At 45.2% G+C, this 21,804-nt stretch overlaps 1 protein-coding gene across 1 annotated transcript in view; it reads left to right on the top strand.

Annotated features, from left to right (window-relative positions):
• The first annotated feature begins 7,086 nt into the window (after positions 1–7,086).
• Positions 7,087–21,804, top strand: part of PLXNB1 (plexin B1) — a 73,399-nt gene continuing 58,681 nt past the window's right edge. Inside the window, exon 1 of the mRNA XM_058812849.1 lies at positions 7,087–7,127. The gene's annotated coding sequence lies outside the window, so the exon portion shown is untranslated. The remainder of the gene's footprint in view (positions 7,128–21,804) is intronic.

The raw sequence follows: 21,804 nt of genomic DNA on the forward strand, positions 1-21,804 counted from the left end.
TCCCCTCAGAGCCATCACTGTTCCCCTGTCACCTCCTTCTCCTCCAGGACACCATGAACTCCTACTACATCTTCACCACTGTGGCCTCCACTGGACCAAGTGACAGAACCTCAAGATGGACATGATACAACTGATTAAATATACAGTGATTTTCACTCTAGAGCTGCATTTGTGATTTCCTGTTCCAATTACTCCTTTGCTCTGTTGATTTAAATGCCTCATGTATAATTCTCTGTATTTTGCTCTTTATTTCTGCATAGTTTTGCCATTTGTTCATTCAAAATCATTAGGAGTTATCTTAACAAACTGCTGGATGATGAATTTAAAATACATTGAAGCTACACAAGGTAACCTTTTCTGAGGATGGTTTGTCATGAAGTATCCAAAACATTTCTAAAGCTTCAGCTCTGTTATTGATATCTCCATGTCCCTTCAGGCAGGGAAAGAGGGAAAAGGTTCAGATCCAGAGCTGTATTAAGTATGATGGTGTTTATTCTGACAATATAAGCCAGTTATGCTTTCTCTGCAGCCTCCTCAACCTGTCATTCCCAAGGTATTTTGTGGTTTTAGCAATCAACTATGAAGCAATCACTTTCTTATCCTGCTCGTATCTCATTGGAACTTTCTCCAGGTTTGTTGTTTTGGGGTTTTTTCCTAATCTTGTCCTACCTGGCAATTGAAATGTTACTCTACAGCAGGTGCTTTTAAGCCAGTACATTAGCAGCAGTAGACACAAACTACAAAATAATATTTGGAAAGAAGTGAAAGATCCAGCTGCCTGTTTTTCCTGGAAGGATGAAAATTGGCTGATTGAGGCTAAACACTTGCCTGAGCAGTTAAACATCAGTATCTGTGTGTGGCCTCACACAAGGTTTCTGCTATGGCTCAGATAAGAGATCGTTTTCTCCCTGTGATGGCAGCAGATAGGCAAATCCAGCACGGAACTCCTGCTTCACGGGCACTTCTGTGGGACCTCTGCAGACAAAGGAGCAGCGTGCTCACTCCATGTTGTAATCTTTGTGTGAGCAACTCCCCTGTCTGGTGTGGTGGGACTTTCTCCTGGTCTCAGAGAGTTTGAAGTTTTGGTTGTAAGCTCCTGAGACTGCAACATCTTTGGGACAGGATCTTGTGGCACCACCTTCATTTGGTATGGCTGGGTGCTAATGACAGAACAAAGAAACAATGTGAGGAATGATCTTTGATGATTCACTACCTGTAAGAGAAATGAAAGTGCAAAAGGTGTTTTTGGGAAGTGCCACTGCTGATTTATACATTGATTATTTAGAATGTGAAGTGAGTAACAAGTATTTATCAGGGAAGCAGTTTGATCTGCTGGCTTCAGAACTGGGATAAAAATTCCCTTACACTTATCTCTATCAAGAAGTGTGCATACAGATCAATAGAATTTTTCAAATCTATAATATTTCATTTATCTGTATCAAGAAGTGTGCATACAGATCAATAGAATTTTTCAAATTTATAATATTTCATCATTTCATAAATATTTTTACAGGTTATATTTCTTGCAGGAGCTTGATGAAAATCAGACAACTGTAGTTAAGGGAAGGACTAGTACAACAGTTCTATTTGTAATTTGCCACACTAGTCACTGAAAATTTTGTTCTGGCTTGGGGTTTGGGGTATTTTTTGAGTTTAACTACATAAACTTGGCCCCCCTTACTATAACTGGCTGAATTTTTTATTTGACATCACTGAACACGTAGATTGTGTATATCAGCATGTTTTTTAAATGCTGAAGGGTAGGCAGCTAAACTTGAAAGCCAGGGAGCACTCACTGAATTGTACTCAGTGGCATCAAAAACGAGCAGAGGTCTGAGGCTAAACTTGTGTACAACAAATGAGAATACAAAACTGAGAGCTGTTTATTGTTCTAAAGAAATCTGCTTTTTACCCATTTAAATAGAGTATTATGATAGTTTGTAGCTTTAACTCTATGTGTAGTTACAGGAAGAAAAAGTCAGTCAAGGACTGTATGAACAGTCAATGAACAGTAGCAAAAAATCTGTAATAAATGATTGTTTGAAATAACACCTGAAATTTGAGAAGAGCTGCAAGGTGTATATATCAAGATGAAAATAACTGGTCATTTGTAGGAAGTTGTGAAGACTCAGGAGCAGATCCTGTGTGCAGCTGGCAGAGCTCTGTGTTACAATAATTACCATGGCTCACTTAGTTCTGCTCTTCCTCGCTAAATCCTCCTATGTGAAGTGACAGCAGAATAATTTCAATTAGGGAAAAACCCTTGTAATTAACTGTGACTATATAATAATTAGGAGAGAAGATTTATGTATTCCCTCAATCCTGGATTAATCATCACTTCATTGTGGCAATGATATAAATGTGTAGCTTGGCACTGCACTGTAGGTGCACCCCAAAGCCAGAAGGTGTGGCTGCAGCAGTGGCAGCTCTGCCTGGGCTGGCTGAAGGCAATATCCAGGAGGATGCTAAAACATGGACTGTATGTATAATCTGTTTTGTGCTTTGTGCTTAAACCTTTGTCATGGTAACACAGGCAGCAAATACAGGAGTTTGAACAAAACCAGCACAGCTGCACAGGGGGTGTTTACCTGGGCACTCAGTTCAGGTACATTTGCAGCAGTGATTTATACAAGCACATGACATCTCAGTGCATGTTTCCTGATGATTCAGCCAGGACTAAGTGAATACTTTTTGCCTGTGCTCTTCAGGTCTATTCTAGTAAAACAAAAAACAAAAAACAAAAAAAAAAAAAAAACAACAACAAAAAAAAAAAAAAAAAAAAAACAAACAAAAAACCCCCAAACAAACAACAACAAAAAAAACCCACCAAAAAATCCCCCCCTCAAAAAAAACCCAACCAAGGAAAGCACACACACCAACCTGTATTCTGTTGTTCTGCTGCATACCTTTGGGTTATTAAAAAGGTTTATAATAGATAGCTGAGTTTCCATTTTGGAATGAGGTCTCTCAGCAGATCCTTTCTTCAACGAGTAATTTCTGCTTGCTAAGGTCTTTTGAGACTTGAATTCTTACTCTGTGAGCAAAGACCTCTCTAGGCAGGATGGTTCAGCCCTGGGCCCCAGTGCTCATCTGAGGGGGATGGTGGCTGCAAAATCCTACCCAGGACTGAGCTGGGTGCTGTGTGCAGGTCAGAGGAAGGCAGTACTCATTCAGATTAGTTCCCCTGTCTGGCAGGACACAGAAGCTGAGTTAGGAGAACCTGGTAAGAGCAACAGGAAGCCCTTTGATAGATATTAACTATAGAAAAATGGGTGGCAGTGGCCTGAGCTTGGCCCTTGCTAAGCTATTTTGGGTTCTTACTGCTCCTTGAGAAACCACCAGTAACTCAAAAGCAAACAGCTTGTGGCTATGGAAATAACTGTGAATGAGGTCACTGCAGACTTCTAACAGTAGGTGCATTCTGAAGAGAAAAGTTGCCCTTCCTTCAACTCATGAAAGAACCAGAAAATGTTGCTCAAGAAGCAGGACAAAAGCTGTTAGATGTAGTGTAACAATCAGGATATACATATATTTATTTATTTATTTATTTATTACTATTTGGGTTTTGAATGTTCCAATATTTTAGGATCCTGATCGGAAGTTGCAGGTGCTCCTGTTGATTTCTTTGTATGTGTTTGTTTGGAAAAGACAGTTCCTTTCACAACATGCCTTCTAAAAACAAATACTTCCCTCTTTGGGGAGCATAGGAGTGGTAGAGATGTCCTGTTTACCTCAGAAAAGGGTTTGAGATTTGCTGTAGGAATGAGGTTTGTGAGCTAGGAAAAGGCAGACAATGCTGGATTTGTCCATATTATATTTAGAACTGTATTTTATTGCCAGATTTTTGCCAGGAAGTTACATTCATGACCTCCCTCCTAAAGCAAAGAGAAGTGAGATTTCTGGTGCTTGGCAGGTGGATGATCTGAGAAGGTTTGGGCTTAAACACAGCAGCAGAGCTCCAAGATAAAGGGATTGCCACGAGCATCCCAAGCTTGTTTTGCTGTGTTCTGCAGGGAGGAAGGCAAACCTATGCAAATAGGTGTGTGCTCAGTCTCTTGCTCTTCCCCTGCAGGTTCTGGGGTGTTGGCTATTTTTTACTCAAAATCAGATCCTTAATCATCAACAGATTGCTGCCAGCAGATCTGTAGGTGCCCAAATGGCCATAACAAATACCTTAATGCTGTTTCTGAATGTTCTGACAACGGAAAGCTTGAAAGGAATGGAGTCAGATATGAAGTAGGGCAGATGTAGTTAACCTTCAGCTGGTCCCTGAGTTACTGCTCTAAATACACTTTATTCCCAGAAGCTATAGACAGTATTCACATATCCCTTGTGACTTCCTTAACTTGTCTCATCCCCTGCTTGGAGGGGAGGAAGAGCGAGAAGGAAATCAAAAGGAGCATAAGCAGCTGCTTGCCTTGTGATTATCATAATAGTTACGTAAGAAACTTAGCCAACCTGCTTAGAACCAGACATTAACAAGAGTTTTTACAGAAAAGGATCCTTTAGGGATTTAAATATACCAAAAACAACACAACAAAGCAAACCTTCTGAACAAATGGAAATCAAAAATTGTTTTTATTTGTTCTTCAAAATGTTTCTTCTTTTGTGACACCATTTTCAGCTGTATAATGTTTGAGAATTAGCTTTTTCTCTAGGGTTTGATTTATTTGTTTGGGTTTATTTAAGAACTGCTAAATTTTTGTGCAGACTGATAAAAACTCTTCCCAGGAGGGGGAATGGTTAATCCCACAGTGGTTTTACACCACCCTTGTCTCTCAGAAGGGCTGTAAGAGGGGTGGGAGGGGGGCACTGTAACATCCCTAAAGTGCACAGAAGCTCTTCTTGCCCTGCTCCCAAGGCAGGCCCTGTCTCCAGCTCCCTGCACCAACCCTGCCATGGGACAGAAGCAAAAGCCTCTCCTTTCAAATGTGCTCTCACAGGGGTTTTTGCTGCTTTTTAAGTGAAGCTTGCAGATGTTTTTTACCAGACAGAAGGGGCTGCAGGTTGGGACTGGCTCTGGAGGAAAGGCACAAAGGGGATTAGTGTTTTGAGTCAGGAATGGGCTGGAGCAAAGAAAAGTTAGAGTTGTTTTTTAATGCTCTTAGTCACCAAAACTGGATTTCGGCAGATGCAATTTGAGTGCAGTTAAAATGTGTCTGATTAGTGAGATGATAATTCTGTGAGCCCGAAGCTAAAGAGGGATTCAGTGAGTGGGGTGTGGTAATAGGATGGCTTTTTCTGTGCTGGGAGAAGAACAAGTAAGGGATCATTTCCTCATGGGAGCCCTCACAGGTTCTGCACACAGCATAACCAAGGAGCAAAGGTCCAGAGAGGCAGCCAGCAGTTGCCACTGAAATAATCCTTCCTTTGGGAGAGCATGGTCATGCTGCCAGATCCTGGGGACTGTTCAGCATCTCTAAACTTTCAGATATATTTTTTCCTTCATAAAATTTGGGGGCTGGGAGTCAGAGAGACTGTTGTATTGTAACAAAGACAGTAGATGTTTAATGACACTTCTGAACGTGGGATTTGTACCAACTATGTCCCTCTGAAATGTCAGAAATGAATGTGGGAGGAAAGCCCGATTCAGACTTTCAGAGCAGCATTATGCCTTCAATGGAGATGTGTAGCTTCATCTGTAGCCAAAAAGGAGAAGTGATGGGCACCCCAGCATAAGGCAAATTCTGTACTTTGCACAAACCAGGCCAGTACACTCTTCCTCAGTTTGCTTTTACCTGCAGCTCCTGAATCATTTCTTCACATCCTCAGAGATGTTTTCTTTCCTCCACACAGAGTTTGTGGCTGGGTGCTTAAGGCATAACTCCATCTTTTGTCTGGGGTTGCCAAACATCTGGCAGTCAGCTCAGCAGGCAAATGACCCGTACTTACAGCCAGTCACTGCATGTATAGCGAGTCAGTTGTTAGACTAACTGTATATTCACTGATCAACAACACAGCAGAGCACAGCACATCTGGGGAACACAGAAGTTACAGTGTGAGAGAGAAAAATGGGGGCTTTAATTCTGTCCCTCTGTAGAACTGTCACTGACAGAACTTACCCCTAATTCAGAGAGAGGATTTTATGCAGTCAGTTCTCAGTGGCAAGAAATGCCTTTGTCTCTTTCACAGAGCACCAGCCTCTGCTCTGCCCATAACTGGAGCTTCCAGCTTCACAGGAATAAAAATCACAAAACCAGCAGTCAGTTTATATTACACATATCACTTCAGGCGCTTCTGCTTTATGGTGCTTTTGTCTCCACCGACTTCCAGCCAGAATGGTATGTCCTTCGCTGTTTTGCAACTAGAGATAACTCTGCTTTTGTCACATTCTTTAACCTCGCTCGTGTGCTGGTTCCCACATGTGCTGCAAGCTGGAGCTGGGCAGTGCCTAAGCCTGCCGGTGCTGTGTGTAGGGGACAAGCTGGGTTTGCTGTCGGGTTCGCTGTCAGGTTCTGCTCCCGGTGCCCGCTGCCCTCCCCACTCACCCGCACCTCTCACCAGAGCACAAAGGCTTCTCGAGCCTGACCGCAAAGTTACATTGCTGCAAACGCAGAGGAGAGATAAACGCTGCGATTTCTCCCAAAATACACAGCTTTAAGCCCAGCTCTCATCAGCGGCGCCGCGGACCCCGGTGCGCGCTCGGACCGGCCGGCACCGCCGCTCGTTTTGGCGGCAACGTGCAGAACACTCCCGCTGCCCGGGCCTCGTTCGGTGCAGGCGGAGCTCGCCGTGCCCAGCGCAGGAGCCCTCGGCCGGCCGTGCCCACCGGCAGGAGCGCTTGGCTGGCCGTGCTCACCGGCAGGAGCCCTCGGCCGCCGCCGGCCCCCGGGATGGGGATCCCGGGCACGGCCCGGGGCGCGGAGGGGCCGCTGGCCACGCCCCCTCCCCGCGCCAGCCAATGGGGTCTCGCCGCCGGCCTCGTGCCGGAGGGGGGCAGCCGGATCCTACGGGGCGGGGCCGCTCTGGGGGCGGGGCCTCGAGGGGAGCGGACGGCTGCTATTGGAGGAGCGCGGCCGGGGGGCGGAGCGGCCGGCGGGGAGAGGGGCGGGGCGGGCGCTCCGCGGCTCGGTGCGGGCAGCGCTCGGCGGCGGCGGCGGGAGCGGAGCGGGGCGGCCGCCCGGCAGGTGAGGGGCGGCGGGCCACCGGGGCCGCGGGGAGGGGATGCGATGCGCGGGCTGCTGCTGCCGCCGCCGCGCCCGGCCCAGGGCGGGGAAGCGCTGCCGGGGGTCAGCGGCCGGCGGCAGGTGCCGCCCGGGGGCCGCGCTTTGTCTCCGCGTGGGGGGATGGGCGCGGCCCCTCCGGAGCGGCGGCGCCTCCCGGGCGGGGCGAGGGGCTCCGGTGGGCCGGGAAAGCCCCGCTCCGAGCCGCCCCCGCGGCTGGCTCTACGGGCAGCAGGGCGGGGGTCCCCGCGGCTCCGCGCCCGGAGCAGCAGCAGGAGCGGGCGCGGGGCTGGCGAGCCCCTCCGGCGGCGGTAGCGCTGCCGGGAGCGGTGGGACCGGGGGAGCCCCCGGCAGCTGGGCACGGCTCGGTGCGAGGCGGCTCCGCGCCCAGGGTCCGGCTGCCCGGGCGGGGGGAGCTGCCCGGCCCTGGCCCCGCTCCTCGGAGCGCCCTGACCGGGCAGTTCCCGCTGTCTGCAGATCTCGTTCTCCACCTTGAGCACATTCCGTTTGAAAGAGTTTGCAGCAAGTGTTTGGGCCCCTCCGAGCAGGTGTGTTTTGTGTTCCAGGAGTTGCAATTTGAGATCTTTATTTTCTTAAATCTAAACTTTCTGTGGCTGCTGCTTTATCTCAGGGCAGCAGTCTGGAGCAGGAGTAGTCCTGGGAGAGTATCTGGAGCGCTGCTCTGGTTACAAAGAGGAAGGGGCTTACAACCCTGAGTGTTGTAAAACAGCGGGGTCAGTATTTTACTTAAACAAGTGCTCTATTCTGTGTGAGGCTGAATGGGATCTGCTCAGTTGTGACCTCACTTTTTGAGCAGGGATCACAGAAGCGTTCTGCCTTGTGTATGAAATGCAGAAATCGATGACTTTTATTAATAATGTGTCTGTGTGACGTCAGGGGGCTAAGCCAGTGATGGAAGCATTCACTCTGATTCAGGGGGAGGCTGATGCACTGAGGTGTTTTGCTACGTGGTTTTGCATTGTAATGGGAAAATTGGTGTTTTCCCCTTGCTACAAATGGGGCATGGAATTTCACAGGTTTTAACAGGGTCACTTTGAGAGGCCAGCAAAGCCTAACAGAATCACAGGAGAAGAGAGCAAACAAGTTATGGATTGAGAAGAATCTGGCAGGGAAGGTGACTTGTAGGCAGGTTGGTGCTGAGCAGACTATTTCTATGCACATCCACACCTGTGTGCAGCTGAACTGGACTCTGCAAGCCAGGGACTTGCCCTGAACTGAGATTTGGCCAGAAAGCATTTACTATAGCACGGTCATATATGGAATTTTCTCTTTAAATTTCTTCCTAACATGTGAAAAGAGTTAGGTTAGTAATACGATTAACAATATTTAATAAGATTAAAATCACCAGCATAACTCTTGAGAAAGGTGGGTGCAGACTGTCAGCAGTTGACACTTTTAATCTCTGCTTTCTCCCATGTGAGTGCAGTAAAGAGTTCAGGCTCCAAGACTCTGCTTGCTTTTCAGAACAGAAAAATTCTGCCCTCGCCTGCTGACAGCTCAGGTATTGCCTTACCTTTCATGTCCACCAACAGCATCATATTCCCAGCGGGGCCACGGGATGTTCCCATATAAGGGCAGAGGGAATAGCTGCCAGAGGCTGTAATGAGTGTGCAGAGCTGTTCCCTTCAGTGCCAGTCTTTGTGTGCAGCGGGGCTGTTGCTGGAGTGTTGCTGCTGCTGGCACGCTTGGGCTTTCCTGGCAATGCCAGCAGAGCCTGCAAGGACTAAACCAGCCTGAAAAGTATCTGTTGCTGCCCAAGGTGGCCCCGTGAGCCTGGAGAGAGGCTGCCTGCCAAATTAAGCAGTGCCAGCTGTATGTTGGGTGTGCTCTGAAGGAAAAAGCACCCACCCAGGTTGCCTGTGTGGGGTGTGTGCTATCCAGCACTGTCCAACAGAAGACAAAAGTAATGGCACTTTCTGTCCTGCACTGTTGCTGTTTGCTTTCTGGAGTGTTCCTGTAGCCAGCAGTGATGGGTACAGGGAAGCATGGTGTCTTTTTCAGTGTAAATTTCAGTGTCAGCTGGAGAGGGAGAGCAACAGACGAGGACAACTTCAGAAGAAGATGAAGCAGCCACTCCCCAGAAATGCTTGAGATTTTTTTCTGGTAAAAGCTTTACTGCTGAATTGGGTAGTGTACATTATTTCTCTTCTGTCATCTTCTCTGTCTCAGTCCTTCCTGCTGCCTGTCAAAGCAAACTCACAAGGACATCAGTTTCTTCTCCTCACTGACAGCCTCACCGTCTGTTCTGTTTTCGTTTGTAGCCGTTGTTTTTTTTTCCTCCTGAAACTTCAAATTGTTTGTTGTAGCCAAGCTCTGAGCTGAACCCTCCCAATCTTGCATAAGGGCATCTTGGAGGAAGATGATAGGACTTTGATTCATCCCAGCTTGGAGGCTGTGCAGGGTGGCAGCAGTCAGAGGAGGCATGAGCCTGCCTGCTTCCCTGTAAGAATTAGCCCTCTAGATACAAGCTGGTTTCAGGAAGCAGGGCTTGGACTGGCGCCCTTTTTGCTCACCTGGATCTTCAGAGAAATGTCTTTGTGCTCTGTGTGCTGGGATCTGGTGCGTTCTACTGACTCTCCTTTGCATTCCCTATAATCTGTTAAAGCCCTGGATTTGATTTGCATTTATTTGTGGTTCTTGTGAGTATCTGATTGCAGGATTACTGTATCTGAAAGGATTCATCTTCTGCTGTTCATGAAAACCACAGGAGGGCTGCTTTTGCCTTTATGGGAATGTGCCAGCTGCTCTTTCATTGTGCTGTATCATTTTCCCTGTCCTGTTACTGGAGGCGTCTTTGATGACCTGATGGTTGTGATGATGTCTTTAGAGAAGATCCATATTGATCATTATTTGAGCTTTGTCTGGTGTTGTCTCAGTGCTGGAAGACAATTCCTATAAATTCTTGCATGTGTTTTTTCAGAAACAAGTGATTGAGGCAGTGGGAGCACGTGCACAGTCTCGTGACTGTGATGATACCGCTGTTCTGGGAGGCAGAGTAGATGCTTAATTTAATTGGGAAACAGTAAACTCATGTGTTGCACTGTTCGTTACTCCAGCACAGTGGTGAAAGCCAAAGGACCTCTCCTGGCGGCACACTGAACCTGGGAGGCTCTCTAAAATCAGCATGGAGGGGGTTTTGCTACCTGCATTTTTCTCTGGCACCGTGAAGAATCAGCCTGCGTGCTGTGGTTTGCCACAGTGATAACTGAGATGCTCCCCTGCTTAATAAACTGGCCAGGGTTGGAGTTGCTGGAGCTCAGACTTGCAGAGCTGCAAAGGTGCAAAAACACGAAGGAGGATGTTCCAACCTGTACCAACATGCAGCCCTGACTAATGGGAGAACCACAGTGCTTTGGTATGAGCTCTCTGAGGCTCTGCCTCCTCTCCCCAACTGCTGAAGTAATAAATGCTGAGGGCTTGTTTTCACTGCTAATAATTTTTTTTCAGCCAAGTAGTAACTAAGATATCTGAGCTATTCTGAGGTTCCAGGAAACAATTTAGGTATTCTTTTCATTAACTAGAAGTAAGTGCTGCCTCCCAATGCTTGTGAGGGAAAGAAAAAAGAAGAAACAAATGGTTTCAGTTTAGGTAAATTTTTTTGTTGTTGGTTTGTTTTGTTTTGGATTTTTTACCTTTTTTTTTGTTTGGTTCTTCAGTTTTGTTTTATTATTGAATCAATTTTTAAATAATTTCTAATACCCTGAATTTAATTTTAGACCTTCACTTTCAAGTCCTGCCTCCCAATCTCAAGAAAGAAAGAGGGGAAAAGGAAGCAGAAAACAAATTTTTGTCAGTATGATCTCATTTTAGATGTTGATCAAAATGTGAAATGAATCTTCTAATGAAACAGATCCTAATGAAATTTCCAGATGCCAGACTTTAATTGCACAGGAACTTTTGTGATGTGCTTGCAGTATAAAAACTGCAAGTACTGTTAGGATCACTTCTGTGCCTGGTAAATGTGTGAGATTTTGCTTTGCTTTTGGCTCTGAAGTTCAACTGTGGAACAGCCTGGAACTGTTGAGTTTCCCCTGGCTCTGCTCTGCACCAGCGCCGCTGCTCTCAAAATTCTTGCAACTTCATGGCTACTCCCTTTTAGAAAATGATAATTCATTTCCCTTCTTGAAGTATCTGAACGCTGTAATTTTATCTTGCTACTTGTATCTATTCCTGGTCTATCTCGTGTGGGAAGTCTCTTGTCCCTGTGTCACAGGCTGTAAGGGGATTGATCTTTGCTTCTGGCGGTGGTTTAGCTAGGCTGGTTCTGTACTGGGGACTGGAGTTCAGGAATTGTGTCACCACTTGCTCCAGATACCCACACAGAGTGTGGTGAGCCTTTGGGATCCACAGCTGTAAGGTATTGACTGAATGGTTTGCTGCTGCTTTGTATCTGCAGGTGCAGACAATTTCAAGTCATCACCATTCTCCCTCTCTTTGCACTTTTCCTTGATTCTGAAATTAAAGGCAGTGCTTCTGGGTTTCAGTGAAAAAAAACGTGTGTGTCAGCTTATCTCAGCATAATGTGGCATTGAGGCTCAGTGATGGGGCTCATCCTGCTGCTGAAGTTACTCCAGGGAGAATGCAGGCCTTGTGTCCCACCCTCCCCTGCAGGGTGGCTGTGCCTGGAACCGTGCAGGTGGAGGAAGCTGATTGTGTTCAAGCATTTATGTTGATGAAACTTGTTTTCTGACTAAATTGCATGTCATTCTATAAATAGAATGGGTATGTTTGACATCTTACCCTGTTATAATAATTCTCAAAATTACTACATAGAAGTAGTGTTTTCAGCTGAGGGTTTCTGCCCATGTATGTAATTTCAAAATAATTTTTGTTTCAATCTCTGCTTTTTTAGCTTTCCTGCACTGCACCATTTCCCAGTTTGGTTAAGTGGCTTCCCTGCGCTTTGTGTGGAGTTACATTAAGAACTGGAGTGCCACCTGTCTCCCCCCCTCTGATCCTGACTCCAGGAAGTTGTGTGCTCTTGAAATCTCTCTGTGCTTACAAGTGCCCATGCCCTCATCCTGCTGTGTGAGACACTGCAGAATTTTTGGGTTCTCTAGTTTCCATAAAGAAATGCCAACCTCTGTGGACAGCTGGCCAAGCAAATGCTTGAGAAAATGCTCCTGGCATTGCCTGCTGAGTGTTCTGCTCAGCTGGAAGTCCTTCAGACAAAAAATATTTGAAGCAGAGGAACCATGGCTTCAGAGATGGTCCTGCCAGACCAGGCTTTGTGAGAAATAATATCCTCACTGAAGCTGTTGTAGGGTTTTGGACAGCTTGAGTTAGTTAATGGTCCTGAAACAACTCTCTCATTAGTACTTTCAGCCTTGATCTCAAGACTTTTTTGCATTGAACCTTCTTAAAATGCTGGAAAGATCCATTGTGTTAGTGAATTATGAAATTACCATATGTGAGAGCATTTTGGTAACACGTGTGATGAGAATTTTGATCATCTGTTTGCTGTCTTCCACACACCAGTCATAAACTCTTCTCACCTGCCTTCTATTGTCTCCTACTTCTAGTGTAGCCAAGGGTTGTGTGCTGGAGATCTCAAGTGCAGAAGCAGTTCCTGGACCTTTGAGTTGCACTGACATCAATATTTTGATCTTTATTCGCTTCCTGCTTGACTTTTTGAATACAGATTGCATTCTACTACTGAATGATTCTACCCCAGAGAATGGTAAAGCTGATCTGCAACTGAATTAATTGCATGAAATCTCTGTGTGCCACTGTGGGAAATGCAAAAGTACTAACCAGGGGCTTGCTTTATTTGCCAGATCATTTCAGCATTTTGATAGAAATTGATGAAATGAGGCTGCAGAAGGGCTGAAGTACCTGGAGAGACTACAGCCGTTGTGAATTTATGTTCTGATCCTTAGCTGAAACGTATTTTGAATTGCATTTTACGTCAACCTGATACTTGAGAGATTTAAGACAAAGATTGCAAGGGCTTTTTGCTGTTTGTCCTGCGTGGCAGTGCAGCTTTCTCATGACTGTGATGGAGAGGTGTGGTTCCCTTGTGTGGCTGTGCCTTCTGAGGCTCTAACGGGTAACACTGACTCGTACTGTTTATTTCCTCCTTTGATCTAAATTTTTTCCTCTCTTATGGGGATTTGTAACCAGAAACTGTTCTCCAGATGTGTGACAGCCAGCAGAGGTGCATGTGCAATTTCAGAATGGCCCTGGATGATTGCTACCAGCTTGTTCTCTTGGCAGCACAGGCAGGGTTGGAATTGGCAGGAAGGCAGAGCAGCCCCTGAGGCTCTGCCATCCCCGAGTGCCTCGATGTGCTGAGCTCCTTGGCCTCAGTCACAGGCAGCTGCAGCCCCAGAGCTGGAGTGTCTGCTTGTGCTTTGTGCCCAGCACTGCTGGGATGATGCAGAGCTAAAGGAAAAGGAGTGGTGGGGTAGAGCAGCTGCCATACAAATGCTGCTCTTGCTCTCTGTGCTGCCCAGAGGGCAGGTACCTGCAGGATGACCTCCCACAGCAGCACAGATGGGCAGTAGGGACTGTGCTGCTGGCATTGTGGACGTATAAGCAGCTGCACAGGGCCAGATGAAAGAGCCATTTAGCCTGTTTTGCTTTCTCTGGGCTTGGGACAGTCAAGTCTCTGTCCTCAAAGTGCCCAAGTCACCATGGCCCCTTCCTTCTCCTCTGAACTGGTCTGCAGGGGAGGTGAAAGCCTGTGTCAGTAGCCTCAGTAACAAGCTCAGCAGAGTGCCACAAACATAAAGGCTTCTGACAACCATGCTTTCTTGCTACTTATATTTTTTAGTTATTCCTGTATGTTGTAGTAGCAGTTCTGTTGTAGATACTTGAGCTTTTAAAATGCATTTTCTGGGCATAGAACACAGACAGCTCCCTGCCATTGATGGTCTTGCAGGGAATTGTTCTGTTTCATTGTGGGTCTGATGCCTGTCTGTACAGGGTGGTGGCATCATGAGGCTTTCCTTAATGACCTATACTGATAATGGCCACTGTTCACAGTGCTTAACTAGGCTCCACCACTGTGGAGAGCTGTCTCTCTTGAACTCTGTGAATAAGGATTGTGAAGAGTGGAAAGACTGGGCAAGCTGATGGACATATCACATAACAGTGTTATTTTGGACCCAGCCATCCAAATATATCTAGAGCATCCCACCATCACAGACCTGCTGTAGCAGAGCTCTTGCCATGGACCTTTGAATGCCAAACTCATTAGCTACAGACAAATAACATTGAATAGTGTTTACCCTCCAGTGGGTGACAGGGATGGGAGGAATTTGTGTGCTGGTGCTGCTCACGCAGTCCCAAGAACATTTCTGTTTAAGTACTTTTGCATTTTGGCATTCTGTTGCTGAGCAAAGGTTTGTGTCTGTGCCTGGTGCAGGTGTTTAGCATCCACATGCAAGTCCCAGGATGCTGCTGGGATGCTGCTCTGCACTGAGCAAAACTGTTACAGGAGAATGACCTGCACTCCCAGTTCTGTGGTTTCATCCTTTTCCTGAATGCTGGAAAGCCACTGGGCTGCGCATCTGTTTCCCTTCCTCCACAGTGAGATCCTAACAGGTGCTCCAGTGACAACTACAGACACTGTGTGTTCTGCAGGCTGCCACAGCCTGTTTGATCATCAAAACACAAATGACACCTGGCTGTTCAGCTCTGGGATTGTAATCTGCATCCCCAAGTGCACCATGTAGAAAGTACTAGAAGGCACCAGGTCCTAATGAAGGAACTTTGCCCAAAACACAACGTGTTTATTTTAAGCAGGTAGAAATTTTATGTATGCAGTGATTCACAAGGGAAATGGTCTCAAACAGCATAAACACATGGACCTTGTTATTCCATTCAGTAATGAAAAATAGATCTCAAAAACCTCTTTTCTGTATAGAGAAAAAACAAAACTTTTTGTGCTTGTGAAACTCTTATCTCTACTGGGAACTGTCCTCTGTATTGCTGCTTCACAGACTGAAATAGAACTGTTAGCTGACAAAGTAGTACTAATGTCTTGGTGACCTATAGGAAGATTTGTGTTTATCTTCAAGCTGCTTTTCTGTGTATGCTCTGAGAAGTCTTGTGCCTTTGGCCTGTTTTGGACAGAAAGGTGAAAAGCTCAAGTGGAGGAAGGGGAATTGATCTTTTGAGAGCTGCAATAAAAAATAAAGTATTGCAGGACTTTCCCTCTAAGGGAGCAAAACAGTCCCTTTTAAATGAAGACTCTGTTTACATGTGTTAATTCCCTTTGGGTTTTTGTGGGATGGAAAGGTCACTTTGTATCTATCTAAGCTATGAAAAAATCAATTGTTTAATCAATTTCTAAAGTAGGTTTAGTGAAAATGACTACTGTGGTGTGGCTGGGGCTTTGATATGTGGAGGTGTCCCAAAAAGCTGCTAGAAAAGTCAATGCAGGGCATTGCTGGACATAAGCTCACAGAAATTGTAGGGGAATTTTCTGTCCCATTCAGTATGTCCACGGGGTGGTTTTTTTTTTCCCTTGCCCAGTCCCAGCGTGGCTTCCTCCTGGTGTTCCTACTGAAAGAATGGATTGCTGTGAGCAGATCAACAAAGGCAGTCATGCAGTTCACTTGAGCAGTCATGCATAAATATGAGCAGACTTTCTGCTGTTCAAACTGATGGGTAGCCATCCCTGAAACCAGTTTTCCATAGGGTGCTTGTTCCTGCTGCTTGGAGCTGTCTTGGTGATCTCGTCCCTGACAGACAGGCAGGTATTGGTGTTCCCAGGTAGCTGGGCCAGGGGGTTCACAATGGGAAATAAATTTCTTGCTTTGAAAATGCCAAGGTAAGGACTGGTAAAAGGCACATGTTTCATTCTACTGTTGCTTTGCAATTATTTTCTTCCTAGTGGTGTGACAGACAGAGCCCTTCCAGCAGTCACACTGACCCACACTCAAAGCTGTACCTGCCTATACACAGAGCATAAGCTCTCTGCCTTGTGCTCTTTGCAAACTTAGGTGTGGGTTTATTGTACAACACCAAATGAGAAGTAACACAAAAATGAGAAGTGCCACACAATGGAAATCTGGTTAGAGGTGGAAGTTCAAGGGGCCTGCTGCTAGAACAGAAGTAGAGGAAGGTACCAGTCCTTGTGATATGGAGTGCCTGGTTAACACCTACAAGGGATTAATGCTTTTCATGCAGTCATCCTGAATAAGTCAGGTCTTTGGGGAGGTTTGAGTTAGAATTTTGGTGTATACTTCAGAGGTGTATATCCCTCTGAAGGCATGGATTGTGTTAATAGTAAGGAAGTGCTGCTGGAAAGGAACACAGCAGCAGGTGCCTGTTCATGTGTTTCTTGGATGTTTGACTTGGAGTCATAGAATGGTATGAATAATTGATCCGTGCCAACACCAACAGCATACCTCATAATTATTTAATTAAAATAAAAGGCTGATGCTTTTGAAATCATGGGTTACTGGGTGCATTTCAGAAAGTGGTATTCCTAGCAGGTGGCTTCAGCAAGCATCAGTAGTGTACTCTGCTGTTCAGTAGTTTATCAGTAGTCTGAAAATAAGTCTAAAACCACTGCTAATGTTGATTCAGCAGAGAAGCAGGCCATGCTGAGGACAAATTCAAAACCATGGCTAGAAATGACAGGAATGTTGGGATTTTCTTGCTTGAATATTCTGAATAGTATGTAAGTCTTTGGCAGAAGGGGGAGGTAATGAAGTTTACCTTAGAGGTTTTGGAGAAATGATTAAATGGTGATTAAGAAAGATACAAGCTTCTTACCCTCAGTACAGTCAGATAATTGACTGATAGTGAATTGATACCATCTTTGCAGCCTGATTTCCGTAGCTCCTGCGTTATGAAGTAAAATGAGTCCAGTGAAATTGCATCCATATGATACAGGCAAGTTTGGACTTCTGTGTGCCAGAGATGCTGATTTTTCACTGGTTGTGCCTCACCAAAGCAGTGACCCTGAAGAAGGGGAGAGAGATGGGGGGAGGACTATCAAATTGATATTAAAAAACAAACAAACAAAAGAAAGTAAAAAGCTGTTCAAGGACTGAAGAAAAGATGCCTTGTACTGAGACACTGACAGGACCAATCTGTTGATTGCCAAAAAAGCTATTGAGAGGTGAGTTGGTTAAAACATGTGCATAATTGACTCTGAGGAGCTCCTCTTTAATCCAGCAGGGAAGGAATTAATGGCTCAAGGCAGAAGGCAAACAAATAAGAAATTAGTCTGGCCTCGCTGCCAGAAAGAATGATGGAGCCATTGTAGCAAACTGCTAGCAGAGTAGTGAACTTAGGTTTTGACCTCCAAAGGCCTTTAGTCTGGATGCCATAAACCACTACATTTCACAGTACCACTTAATGGGCTTTATGGAGGTGTGAGTGGATAAAATGGAACAGTGCCTGTGTGTTAGGCAGGAAATCAGAGCGGCTGTACCTTAAATTATGTGACTCTGACTAGTCCTGGTGCAATTGGTTTCTGTTTTTCTGTGCTTTAGAAAAAACCCCAAGACCAATTCAGTCATGTTCTTCATCCCTGTTTGTTCTTTTCTTTCCAAACTTTGTTTATGTCTAGATGTTTTATGCACCATTAGTGGTACATCCTGGATGTAAAGAATATTGTTCATGACAGGAGTGTCAACTTCAGGTTTGTACTTCAAATATCTCATGAAAATGAAATCTTTATATTTTTTATGTTTCTTAGAAATACCAATGTAATGGTGAAATAGTGTATCTCACCTGTCTTGCAGTATTTATTTTATTGATTAAACTTTCTAGGAGAGTAGAGGTTTATTAAGCATTTAATGTGTAAACCCATGTACCCTAAGGAATTATGTTAAATTCCAGTGGCATTTAAGTAATTCAGTTTCATAATCTTCTCTTGCATTCAATATGAAAATCCTATACAAGAAGTAAATCTGATGAATGTTGTAATTTAGCCTCCAATTGTTTCAGAATAACTTGTGATTGTTTACAGGCTGAAAATGAAAGAACTTTACAAGGCTGGGAAATCACTGTGCTCATTTAGTTTGATGCTGTGTAAAGCAAGGCAGTGGCCTTTCTTGAATTTAAGCTAAACATTCAAGTTGAGACTGAATGTTAACAAAGAGAAGAGTTGCAAGTGATGGAGAGCTTGCCCTACTAAATACATTTCAAAATACCTTTGATAAAAGAAGCTTGAAAAACAGACCTTGGTCTGCTCAGGCCAGAAATATGCAATTAGCAAATTATTAACCTTGTTGTGAATAGTTTAAGTAACGTGGTACTTGTTCTGTTTCACTTCTGATTGACTATATAATAGCCACCATCAGCAGTCTCTGCTGTGTGCTGGATTGCAAAATCTGCTAATTAACACATTCGTTTCATATTGCTGCTGCCAATGTTTGCATTGAAGAACGTGGCTTTTTTTGGCCATATGGATGGGTGGGAATATCAAGATCGTGTTATGGCTCTGTGCTCATTCATGTGTGATGCTTTGTGCTCTGTTTTTCCCAAGACATCTAATCAGGCTTGGGGCTGAGCTGTGCCTTTTTGGAGAATCTTTAACTGAAAGGTCAAAATAAGCACAAGGCTCGGAGACAAGTCTTGCTGTCATTCTTCCCAGCCACCCCCCGCCCACCTTTGTGTGTGTCTCTCCACTATACATATGTAGCAGTCCTTCACCCTGCACATTCAGCTGTTCTTTCTTTCCTGAGACTCAGGGTTTTAAGTGCCACTCAGGGTCTTCCCAAACAGAGCCAAACTCTGCCAGCTGGATCTCCCTCAGGCTGGGGGTGAGTGATTTGTGCTGTGGGAGCTCCTGGCATTCACCTGCTGATGGGGCTGCTGCCTTTGCACCATTGCTGTGCACTGTCAGCTGCCTGGCATCTGTGTGTCTCAATTAACCTCGTGTAGGTAGACCAGGATTTACCCCAAAGGCAGTATTTGCCTGTGGACTGGTATCTGGTGCTTCTTCAAGGGAGTGGGAAGGAAAGTGTGCCTTACAGTGGTCTCAGTGAGGGCTCCAGATGATGCCATGGAAGCTGAAGACTTGGATTTGCAGTCCAGATCGGGTCTGACATGAGTAAATTTGTTCATACTTACCCTCTGCTACCTCCCATCCATGCACTGAAAGAGTTACCAGGAAACTCCCTGTGGGAGAGCAAAACCATCACGAGGGGGAGATGGTAAAATCTGGCTATTTGTTCCAGCTCTCAGGGTGCATCTGAGGAAGATGCCTTTGTTTTATTGAATGAGAGATATTTTATGGTATTTTGGGGCTTGTGCCTGTTGTAAGAGCATTTGAGGCAGGCAGCTCTTTTGCTTTTGCTGTCACTATTTCAGCCCTGCTTGGTTTCTCCTTTCCCTTACCAAGTGCAACTGAAAACGAGGTACTGAGGCAGCCCATCTAGTTTTTTGTATGCAATCTAGCAAATATTAGCGCTGGAAACTGGGCTCTGGCTGCTGTTTGTCTGGTAACATTACCCTCTGTTGTTTCCTTGTGCTGCTTTTGAAAAATACTGGTTTGGTTTCTCTTTGGGAGGTGGTTGGCCCATAAATGTATTCCAGCCCACCTAATAATTCTTCTCTCAAATCTTTCATCAGTTTTTTTCTGTTATATAGTTTAAAAAGAAAAAAAAACCCAAATGCCTTCCTTTACCCCTGGAAACAGGAGTCGTCTTGTTCTGCTGAGCTGAGTGCTGCTCACACTGATCACTGCTGTTCCCTTTGTCTCCGTTTATTTTAGAGTTAAGTTATAAGCTGTTTAAGACTAGGCTATTTTTGTTCTGTATTTTTGCAGGATCTTATACATGGGTCTTCTAAACATTAAAATAAATGCTCTTAAAGGCAAAAGTACCATCTGTATCAGGGCAAGATGGTCATTGCTCTGAAAATGAAGCTTTGTGGGTTTATTCTGATAAACCATTTTGGCAAGCACATGCCTGCACAGAGGAATGCCTGTGTCAGGGCTGGGCTTGTGACCATCTCCTGTCCATGCTGGGTTGCCCTTTGTCAGTCAGATGCCTTAGGAAATCACCTTCTCCATGTCCCTCTTTGACAGTAGCTGTGGTGCTCAGCAGGGGCTCCCTGGCTGTGTTTGCTTTAGCTGGAGAGGTGTTTGCCTTCACTGCAGAATTCCAGTTTCCAGCTGCCAGGAAACCTGGAGCGCTTTTGTTGATTTGTTAGGGCACAGTGCACCTCAGGAATGCCTTGGCTAAGGAGCTGGGAGTGATGGAGGGGATCCTGCCCGTTGCAGTGTGAAGCCTTCTTGTTCCTCTCTACAGAAACACCAAGCAGGAATCCCCCAAAGCAAGGCAGGGCAATGGCTCACTCAGCTGACTACTTTGGAGGGTGTCAAAGTGAGACTCACTTAGGTTTCCCTGGCACAGAAGTAAGGCAATGAATGATAGCTGCAACTTTAAGTGAGTTTTTGTGGGAGATGATACTGTGAGTTGCCCTACCAGAGGGTTTGTATGCATTTGGTCAGTGTTAAAAGCTGGTATTCCTGAGCCACTGACTAGGGCTTTTTTCTGGGACTTGGCTTTGGGCCAGCTAAATTTTTTGCACTTGGAAGAAGCAAGTTTCAACCTCTTTGGATTTGGAAACTTCTAAACATTTTACAATATGGATACAACAATGGATTTGGCTTTTTACTTGTCTTTGGAAACAGCAAAAGTCTATGCACTACAAGTTTAAAAACCACTGATGTGAGCATGTCTTCCTGTAGTGAGTTCAGCAGAACACCTTCACCTCTCTAATGGGTTGCAGCCATCTGATGTGCACCCCTTTTCTTTGCTTGTATTGTATGCACACACAAATGCACATTTCTGGACTGTCTTTCACTTGAGATTTTGGAGGCTGTTGCCCTAGGTGATCTGAAAATGTTTGGTGTTTGTACAGGGTAGGGTGGTCAGCTGGTCACTTTGTTTTGATCAAGTATTTGGTAGCTGCAGAGTAGGTTGTGTTTATGGGGCATTGGTGCTGAGAAGGAATTTCCTTTCCTGGCTGAGGTAGAAAGGCCGTCCACGTACAGCTTTATTCCTTTGCTTTAGCATTCCTTGAGGTTGTTTCCCTATTTTACAAATGCATCTTTTGAGAACTGCCAGGAAAATGTCTCTCTCAAATGGAAATGGAAATTTCTGAGCTCAGAGGAATGAAAACCTTTGGGTCTGTGCTCACTGAGTGAAAAGAGGATTACCACCAGCCATTCTCCAGTGTGCAAAGCAGTGGAGCAAAGTCTGCAGAGACCCTCTGAAAGTTATTGGCTTTCCCAGGGAAGGGTGCTTGTGAATAGAATTGAATGAGGTTGCTTGCGTCCCTCTTGGCTTCCCTGCTGCAAGTACAGAAAGCAGTGAAACTTGGAACTGAGTAGGTGCCTGAATAAAATGGGAAATGGGTTTTTTAAAGTAGATTCTTTGTGAACAGGTCTAGAGCCAGTGTTTCTGCATTACTGTAAGAGAATTAATGGGTTTGTGACTACATTTAGGCCTGAAAAAAGCAGGGAGGCAATGCTGATTTTTTCCAGAATTGCTTGAAGGGTTCAGAAATGAGGATGGTGTGCTGGAGCAGATGCAGATGGCTTATTTTCACTGGGGACTGTTAAACCTGCCAAAGTGTAAACTGCATCTTAACAGGAAGATGTGAGACAAGGTCTGCACATCTCTCCCTCCTAATTACTACAGCT

Source organism: Ammospiza caudacuta, chromosome 12 (assembly GCF_027887145.1).
Source record: "Ammospiza caudacuta isolate bAmmCau1 chromosome 12, bAmmCau1.pri, whole genome shotgun sequence".
Classification (NCBI taxonomy): Eukaryota; Metazoa; Chordata; class Aves; order Passeriformes; family Passerellidae; genus Ammospiza; species Ammospiza caudacuta.